Raw genomic sequence first — 10,050 nt, 5'->3', positions numbered from 1 at the left:
TTGATTATAGTAGACTCAATTTTAACCCTAGGGAAAATGTAACACTATTTCCTCTGTACGCGTTGTCTGATGTTACCCTGCTGCACCCTAATTTAAATTTGTGGCCTCATCTGTTTCATCTTTGTCTGGTTTTACTTCACATTTTGAAATCCATTTCCCACAATATGGAACAGCCTTTGAATAGCCCGATGTATAAAGTTTGCACCTCTCTCTGCAGACTTGTGGGGCTTTATAAGTGATATTTAACAAAAGCTCTTTGCATTTTTTTCCCTGTGTTCTTCAATGTACTAAAAAAAAATCCTTTCATACTGCAATGACTCCTGAGTATGGGGTGAGCATGTCTATTGTAGCTTTGCGTGGGCTGATTTTGAAAAATAAAAAGAAAGATGGTTCAAATGCCCTAGAAGAGCAGGTCCTGTTGGATTGTGCATGGAGGGATTAAATCCCAGGTTTGGAAACCCCCGAGTCTTTTTTGGATGCGTCACCTAGCAGAGCACTTGTACCTGAACACTTGACGCAGAGGCAAACTGCCGACCAGGGTTACGTAACTGCACTTTCGCTGCTTTATGCTAATAAATAGCTATACTCACCTTTTTCAGTCACCCCAGCGTCACATGACATTAGTCACATGACATTAGTCACTTGTTTGTGTTGCACTTGCAGATTTAGATTTGTAATCTTATTTACAACATTAGTGAAAACAAAACAAAAACATCCATGTTCCTTCAACAGGCATTTAAATTAGGACGTGTTTTATAAATAAAGAGAGACATTCATGGGTACAGGGTGTCATGGTGTGACAAATCCACCACCCGAGAACATGGCGCCAAATTAACTTGTGTTTTTCTTTTTATTTTAATACGCTAATCCCTATTTTTCAAAAGCAGTATTTATTCGCGAGCCTCCACGTCACATGGGAGGCCCATGCGTGGGGGGCGCGTGTTCGCACTGAACGGGAGCAAAGGGATGAACGACAGGTGGCAATCCCATCATGCACCGCTGCGGCGTCTTTTTTTTATCTACCGTGGAATATCCCCTTATACGCAGAGACCGGCTTCGGAATTAGACAAAGGAACATGAGTCAGGGCCTCTTCCGTGGGCAAGCTTGGCAGGAGAACAAAGATTAAGACACAGATCTGACAGAGGAAGGGTGCCCTCGGATTGCCGAGAGTCACGTGACATGGATGGACTCAGGAGAGAGCCGTAGCCAGGAAGGAAAGCACTGCGTATTGCGGCCCAGGACCCAAGCCTCCCGGATGCACTCCGATGGTGCCTCTTGCTACGTGTCAGGTAACAACAGCAGTATTGCCATCCGAAACAGCCGCTCGTCAGTGGCCCTTTCATCAGCCGTGCATGGCTTCCAACTACCCAGGGCAATGCCAGAATTTGGACAAGAAGCCCTTCAAGGTCAGACCTAAATCGTCATTGACACAAAGAAGCCTAAATAAACCAACCAACCAAAGGCCGTGATTTTTCAGCAAAGAATATGACGACAGCTAATACACTCTAAGCTTTGATTTATTGAACTCTTTTAGCACTAAGTGTTTACGTTTCATGTCAATATTATTATTGTCAAGGCGTGATGTATACAGATCGGCTCTCGCACAGGTCTGGAACACAACAGACGCAGAAGTATATGGATTCTCCCGCCTGATTGGATTTGGTTGAGGCAAAATAGATGTTCGCCACCTTCTTGAATTCCAGCAGCATATCTGCTTCTCTTGCAATCAATCTCATTGCCCTCTCTACTTTTTTTTTCTTTGCTAATGATAAATTTGATGGGCTTTTTAATAAGCCAGTATTATTGATCACTCGTGGCTGTTCTGGCAAAATCGTAGCCTCTAGCATCACTCATATGTTTATGAAAATAACGCTGAACTCTGAATAAAGTCATAGGAAAGTTAAAAGGACATGATGTCATTTACAAAGTGGTTTATTTAATACAGAGATCCCTGGGATTTTAGGGGTGTCGTCTTTGACTCATTTGCTCTCACACTGTATGGACAGATCGTCCATCCATCCATCCATCCATCCTTCATCCCACTGCATATTTTGTTTGGTCAAAGCTTGGGGGGGTGTGTGGGGAGGGGAGGGGGGGGGCACCACCGGGCCCCAGGCTAGGGCAAGGATAGGATGTTGATCTGTTACACACAACCAAAATGAGATTCCATTATTGACTAGGCCATTTTAAGCCCTAATGTTTTTTTTTGTAGTTCTAAATCTTAAACTGGAAATATTACGACTAATCTTCAGACCATTTGAAATCTGATTATCCTCTGAATATTTCACCAAAAAAAAAATCTGTATATATACATGCATACTATGTGCCCACTTTTACTGCAATATAACTGTCAAAAATAATTGGCTGGTGAAAATGTCTCCAGGCGAGTTAGCACAAATTAATCAAAAGCATGTTTCTGGGGCTCCGCAGAAGTATTTTTTCCCTCTTAAAAGAACATCAAGCAGCATCTTTTATTTTCCCAGTCAACCTCTAATTAACGCGAATACATGTTAATGGGCTCCTTCTAGCGCAATGATTAAAAATTCTGATTCGAGGACAGGAGCCGTCGGCCCCGGGTGAGGGGACGCGATACACCGGTCGGGGCTTCGACAGGGAGCGGGTGGCGCTGCACTTGCCGCCTTTACCGCGGCACGGAAATGAAGTAAAACGAGGATTACAGGAAATAATGCAACGATCCGGCCGCCTCGGAGACTCCGGGCGCTGCCCTCCGCCTCCTGACGAGGCACAGCTGCCCCAGTCACACCGGTGCGGAACGCTGTCGCATTGCAAGGCGCTGGGCTGCAACTTGCCGACGTGACACGCTGTCTCTCTGGGGGAGGGGATCAAAGGCTGCAAAGTCGGCATGCAGCAGCGGAGAACCGAAGGGGAAGGGGGTTTGTAGAGCAGTTGGAACACGGCTGCTTTTCCCCTTAAATGCGGCTCTGCTTCTTGCACTGCCATCATACCCTTTTCTCGCTGTCCCATCGCGATCTGCCCCACATCACGACACGTCCCAGTGTTTGCAAGGTGCAGCCAGCGCTCTGACTAATGGGCGCCGCGCCAGTTCATTGAATTGTTTCCTGCGAGTGTGCCGGGACAGCACGTTCATAAATATAAAAATGGTGTGGAAGCCACGTTAATGAGGAAAGGGAGACCGAGGATAACTTCTGTAAGGATTTATTGTGGCATGCAGTGCTGTCCGGACAAAGAATAAAGAGGCAGGGTCTGTAAAAAGCCATAAAGCCAGCCATTACCTGAAGTGTAATAACAAATAGAAGCATTAAGTAAAACATAAAGCCGATTTATGGTTGATTCCCCACAGATGTTATATTCAGCTGGAAGTACGAATTACATTAGTTATAAAGTTTTGTGAAATCACGCATTATCTTCGACGTGGCTTTCGAGACAGGCGCAAAATGTCGGCATTATATCATGATTAGGGAAAAATGTGGGCTCGTTATTTTTTTATTTATTTTATTGCAAATTAATTAGTGCAAAACGAGCTAATACTTTAATTAACTATAGACGGTATTTTCTTACCTGCAAATGCTGACGGATCCTTCCCATCATTGGCATGACAGGCCAATCATTAAAAATATATAAGTTCAGGCTTCGGGGATGACGCCCGGTTCGTCTAGTCACAAGTCCCCTTCATTAACTGACGCATTCATCCTGGCTGAATAGGCAGCCTTGCCTTTGACACGCAAACAAACACAAATCATTATGGAAACAGACAACAGCAAATTATTGTTCGGGGAAGTCGCCTGTAATTGTTCACATAAATCACCACGCTGTGAAACTCTAAAGGGTTTGTGGTCGAAACTAACCCTGGCTCTTCTAATTGCAAGTTTCACTCTCTATTCATTGGCAATTCTTAAGCCAGGTATGGTACAGAATATCAAAATGAATTATAAATAAATGATGTGTTTTATATAATATAATATTATCTATTTGCATGACATAAAATATTATCCACCCATGCAGAATATATCCCTGACAAGGTAGGGATTTTAGTCCAGATAGTGCAAGATATGAAGATTAATTATTTCTTAATAATTTGTGATAATTGATGCAATACTTAAAAGCCATCCTCAGATTACTTGACTTGTTTTATAACAAGTGTGTCTGTGTGTGTGTTGGGGGGGGGATCTCCATCAGTATTTCTCATCTGTGCCTCTCAGACCCACATGGCAGGCACCTCTGAATGGTTATCCACAATTCATTCAGGGCTGAGCCAATTAAAAAGTATCTGGCAAGCCATCTAGGTGAACAAAAGGAGTTTTATTGGACCCAAACTAAACAGGTACTGTAAAACAAACAGGACTGAGGGGGGATCCAAGGCAAGAACGATGTGGGTGGACAGGAGTTACCGGACTGGGCGTGACGTAATATACGGGCATTGAAATACGAAGTCTAAGGAGAGGTAACAAGGAACAGGTGTGGCTCATCAGGGAGGAGACAGGAGGGTCAGTATGCCCCCCCCCCCCCCACCCCCACCAAGGGGACTGCAGGACAGGGGCAGGAGGGCACTGAGGGGACTTTGGCGGGGAAGATGGTGGCACAGGAGGTAGTGTTACCGTTCGGCAACTGGAGGGTTGCAGGTTCGAGCCCTGGTTCCTCCTGACCCCATCAAAGTGTCCTTGAGCAAGACACTGAACCCCAAATTGCTACCAGTGAGCAGGTTGGCACCTTGCATGGCAGCCTCCACCACCGGTGTGTGGATGAGTGTGTGGATGGGTGAATGCGAGGCGTGAAATGTAAAGCGCTTTGAGTACTCGTAGGAGTAGAAAAGCGCTATATAAATGCAGTCCATTTACCATTTACTTTAGGACGGGAGCGGGAGGGCACTGAGAATTCTTCCCATTGGGCCTCAGCAAAAAAGTCACCCAGATGGGCAGTGTTGGGCAAATGGAAGTCGAAGAGGCCGGCGTGGATGGCATGGCCTTGTCTCTCTCTCTGGAAGATGGAGACTCAGTCAGCCGCTCTCTCGAGCCTAAACTGACACCGGTGGTTAACCTGGGACCTATGGCCGGGCCGGCATAATCTCTGGACTGAGGTAGAGGTCCACAGAGCAGGGCTGAGAGCAAGTCCCAGAAGGTCCCACTCTTAGTCGGGGAGTTTGGTGTCGGGCTGGCAGCAGTCGTGGAGTCCGGGTGGGGACTCGGGCGGAGTGACCCTCTCTGGGCCGGGAGCCAAGGGTACAGGCGGTCCTCTCTGACATCAGTGAGCAGACCAGGGCTGACGAGACAAACAGGTACTTATATACGAAGACTAACGAGGGGTAATAGGTAATAGGCGTGGCTCATCAGGGTCACGTCAGGGAGGATACAGGAGGCTGAGGCATGCAGGAAATGATATTACGCAGTTTTTGTCAGGGTTCATCGAGCATCCAGAAATTTCCAGGGGTCATACAAGCACACTTCACCAGAGTTTCCACGCAAAGCAGGAGAATTACTCCAGGGCAGAGCAAAAACTTCCCCGTTGGACGATGTCAGAAGTGTAAAACCTATGAAGAACATGTCATGCAGAAAGACCGAGAACATTATTATTTATATTTCATCCCTTTGTCAAAATGATCTATTAACTGTTGGTCATGTCGCTGTTATTTTCCATTTGTGTTTGTTTTGGTAGATATGATAAACAGAGTGTTCATCTTTTCATATTGCGCTAACAATCAAAAGCAAATTGGTCATAAGACAGAAAAAAATATCATCGAAATTATATAAATTCGTTTCTGCTATGAATCTGCCTGCATTCTGGCTCCCAAAATCAGTTCGTCAACCTTTTCCCCAAAACATACACTATATTACTTCTAGATTCTGAAAATGTATTTAAAATAACCCTGAACCTTCTTGAACCATCTTGAAATGCGCTATCAGTGCATCAACATATTTGTGTATTAAGCATTTCGCCAGAGGGAAGTCAATGCAGAGTTTAAGTGAGAAAGAGTGAAAAGGGGCATGATGTCATTTACAAAGCTTTGACCATTTTATTGATTTTTTTTTGGGGGGGGGGGGGGTATGTCATCGAACATAGCAGGGACATTTATATGCTACATGGGCTTGCTTTTGATTAATTGACCTTTTTGGGAAAAGTTGCTGGTTTACAAGTGAACACAACAAGCCCACAGCTATATAACATCAATTATACCGTGCCTCATTAATATGTAAATTCAAGACCATGGGACTAATTTGCTTCCTTAATTAGTAAACAATGGTCTTCGCCCCATGTTATATGCAAATCGCTTCTCTCTTTGATAGAGGTTAAAGGCAAAGAGGAATAAGGGATAATTTAACTTTATATTTTGTAGTTTTTAAAAAAACGAGAGAGCGATTAATATTAATTAAAATTGATAACATGTTTAGGATAGGTGACATAGAACACCGCACAAAATAATTTTGATCATCATCAAAACGTTTGGAAAAAAAGCGGACAATGTTTTGGTGAGGCCTGTAGTGGTGGATTTGATGTTACTGGAATGAGGCTAGTTGATATTCCATTTAAGTAAAAAAAGCTTACTTTTTAAATACTACTTTACGTTTGATTACTGCTTTGTGAACCTTTTATGCTTATAGTATGAGATGTTATGATTTTTGGCACCAGACCATATAATAAATTCATAATTAAATCATACAATTTTTTCAGGTCTAATGGCTGTTACCTCTGTCCTGTACGTACCACCACCAGCAAACTTCAAAACTACGTCGCCCCATGAGTGTTTATAACACTTTGCCAAGTTCAACATTACATCCACTATAATACGTTAATATTCCTTTTATTAAGTGAAAAAAACGCTTGTTTTTTTAGTTGACCTAATGTTTCAAGATGCAGTGAACAGAAGATGGGTTTGTACGTCTCGGAAAACGAAGCATGGAAGATAATCGTCAGAGTCCCGCTGTGTGCATAGATCTTTCTCAAAGGGGTTAATGGTAAGTTCTAGAAAGTTTTTACGGTAGGAAGCAATTTGTGAGCATCACGCCGAAACGGGCATAGCCACTCGGCGTCCACGTGGCCGGAAAGCCTCGCAAAGCTGCAAGGCGCTAGAAATTCCCTTTCTTCATCCCTACTCACTGCATCACAACACAGCAGAATCTGCAGTACGCCGTTTGCTAATAGACAGCTGACTCTTGTAATCCCGACATAGGAAAATGAGAGCGATTACTAAAAACAAATACAGGTGACTCAAGTGCCTATTGACCTTGACAGAGGTCATAGCTCTGGGAATTAATTTGACGTTTGATTGACCCCCCCCCCCCCACAGGAAAATGTACTAAGACCCCCCCCCTCACTGATCAGCAGCAAAATATATCAGTTGGGACCGCCCCCCTCCAAAATGGGGGCCGCTTGGCAGCAAATCCTATACTGCCTTTTGTTACCAGTCCACTCCATGATGCTTTTTTCTGTGTATCATGGAATTTGATTATTTTGTGAGGGGATCACACGTTCCCTGCCGCATGCCCATTGCTTCCGGGATAGGCTTCCGGACCCCCCGCGACCCAGTAGGATAAGCGGTTTGGAAAATGGATGGATGGATGGATGGATGGATGGATGGATGGCATCACACTTCAGCTTTGCCCCTGAACCTAATGTTGCAAGATTCTTGTTTTAGTAATAGAGGTCCGGATACTTGAGTTTGAACATTTGTTTAATTGGTTTAATACCCTGACTTTGTACAAATAAATATTCTACTATTCTGTGGTCAAAATACGGAATTCATACATGGCATTTCCGGACATAACCTGAACAGAAGTAACTGTACAATCCACAGTGAACAGTTTTACTAAACCACGAGGCATTATTTACGTAAGGATGCAAAATGATACCATTCAGCAATGATTGCAGCAAAGGGGACCAATGAGGCTGTTTTCCAGTTAACTCAAAGCTAATCCCTGTGACTAATATTCCGTCAGATCGTCATGTGTTCTGAAAAACGCAACAGACTTTCCTCCCCCCAGTTTCTCAGACCCAGCAATATCGAGTCCCCGAATCACAAAGTTTCATTTATCGTATTAGTCAGCCAGATTACGGCGTGCTGATACTTTTCAAGTGCTTTGTGGAGAAGATGTGGTCCTTCACAGAGGAAATTCTGAGCATTTTCTGCAATAAGCATATTCCGGATGCTCATTAGGACCCCTTTGGCCGTCTGTCGTTATGCTGGTTAAAAATATTCTTTAGGGTTATGAAGTGAGTTGCTCTCTGTGAGCAGTGAACTGTGCGGACAAATCAACCCACAGAAACTGGTGCATCTGTGTTGACCGGGAGAAAAAAAAAGTGTGCTGACGCATTCACACCTTACTTTTTGTTTTTAATCAGAGTGCAAGGCTGCCAGTCCGGTATCTCTCACACTGTGACTCTCTTTGCCATCTGCTGAAGGGCCCGCTGTGCTCTTCCGGTATAAATTCGCCCATTCTCGCCAATTTGGCTGTTAATAAAGACATTACCAGGTGCGGTGTCTCTTCAGCTTGGCAAATTTAGACAACCTCTTCAGCGACTGCGGTGGGCGGGTCTTTCGGTGAAATGAGCCGGTGGCTGCAACTGGGAAAAGAGGGTTTCACTAAATTAAAAATGAAACATATGTATTTTAAAACAAAATGAAATTAATAGATGACAAACATGACTGAAAGCATTCGCGTTTGTTTACCAAGACACCGAAGTTCTTCTGTAGTAACCGATCACAAATCACGTCGTAGAATTTTTTCTTACGTCGATGCTCTGCTTAAATGGTCATCTCTATTTTCTGTGACCCCGACGACAACCCCGGACACATTCCACCCCTACCACAATTTCACCACAAACGTCAATCATCACCTCCCGGATCGTCCAATTCTGCTTCTATCTGCAAACCTCTCTTGGTCTCAGTTAGCCTGTATCTTCTCTGCTATCTCCTTCTTAGCTTATGAAACCTTTGCAGAATATGATTAACCCCCCCCCCCCCAAGACGTCACATAAAACCCCCCACCCACATACATGTGGCTTAGCTATTAGCTATGACCATTCTTCATGATCTCAGAGGCTTACATCTCGCGTCGTTCGCATCTACATTTCACCATAAGCATCCACAGGTTAGAGAGAACGGTTCAGAATTACTCTCCCAGTGTTAATTTTAGATATTCTGCCTGGAGCCTTCCCTTCCCTCTCTGACACCACCTGACACCAATGCCAAGATACTGCGTCAAGCACAGCAGGGTAGACGATCTTGATAAGACATTACCTATTCAATCATTCGCCTTTCAGTCTAGTGAAATGGGTTAACCACAGTTTTCCCAGCAAGCACCATTCCTTTCTGTTCTTTAACGCCCCGAGCTTGTCGTCACCGTCGCTGTCACCAACACCTGTAGCAATTTCTTGCTCCAGAACCCCCCCCCCCCCCCCCCCAACTGCGGTTTCTGACAGGAATAATTTTAATCTTCAGTTTCCCTCGTATTATCAGCCGCAACAGCACAGAAACGTTCGGGAGTGGCCGTCTGCCAAAGCGTCGGAAATATGAGTCAGGCCCATTTGATCCTCTCCAGCTCGGAGCGTTTTAATCTGTCAAAAACTCCCGGGGACTTTAAACCGCACACAAAGAGCGACGTCTATAATGCAGGAACAGCTGCTGGACATGAAGGAACCATTTATTATTTTTTTACGGCCGTAGGGTTCACACGAATGAAAGAAGCGACATATAATCTAACCGCATCCATATCAATTGTTTAAAATTATTATTGGTCCCTAGATTCCTATTGTCTCTTTCATGTTTTTATTATAATATTTTATTTTATTATTTTGTTATTATTACTAGCAGTAGTAGGAGGAGAAGTAACAGAAGTAGTTTTATTTTCTCATAATATTAATTTAGTTAATATTCCATACTATTCTGTTTACAGAACTCTGGCTATATACTGTGTACTATGTTTGTGCACTAGCTTACGGTACTTATTCGTACTATGTTTACTCTCTTGGAACCTTGTCTGTTTTGCACTACATGTATGCGTGTCTGTACTCTGTGAACCGTGCTGCTGTTTGCACGAGCCTTGCTCTCGATAAAGTTCGTCTAGCGTAATCTAATC

At 43.9% G+C, this 10,050-nt stretch overlaps 1 long non-coding RNA gene across 1 annotated transcript in view; it reads right to left on the bottom strand.

Annotated features, from left to right (window-relative positions):
- Nucleotides 1-8,289: 8,289 nt before the first annotated feature.
- Nucleotides 8,290-10,050, bottom strand: part of LOC125720238 (uncharacterized) — a 30,106-nt gene continuing 28,345 nt past the window's right edge. Inside the window, exon 3 of the long non-coding RNA XR_007385396.1 lies at nucleotides 8,290-8,536. This is a non-coding gene — a long non-coding RNA (uncharacterized LOC125720238). The remainder of the gene's footprint in view (nucleotides 8,537-10,050) is intronic.

This window comes from Brienomyrus brachyistius, chromosome 24 (assembly GCF_023856365.1).
Source record: "Brienomyrus brachyistius isolate T26 chromosome 24, BBRACH_0.4, whole genome shotgun sequence".
Taxonomy (NCBI): Eukaryota; Metazoa; Chordata; class Actinopteri; order Osteoglossiformes; family Mormyridae; genus Brienomyrus; species Brienomyrus brachyistius.
The sequence above is the reverse complement of the archived record's forward strand: the minus strand, read 5'-3'. Positions and strand labels throughout refer to the sequence as shown.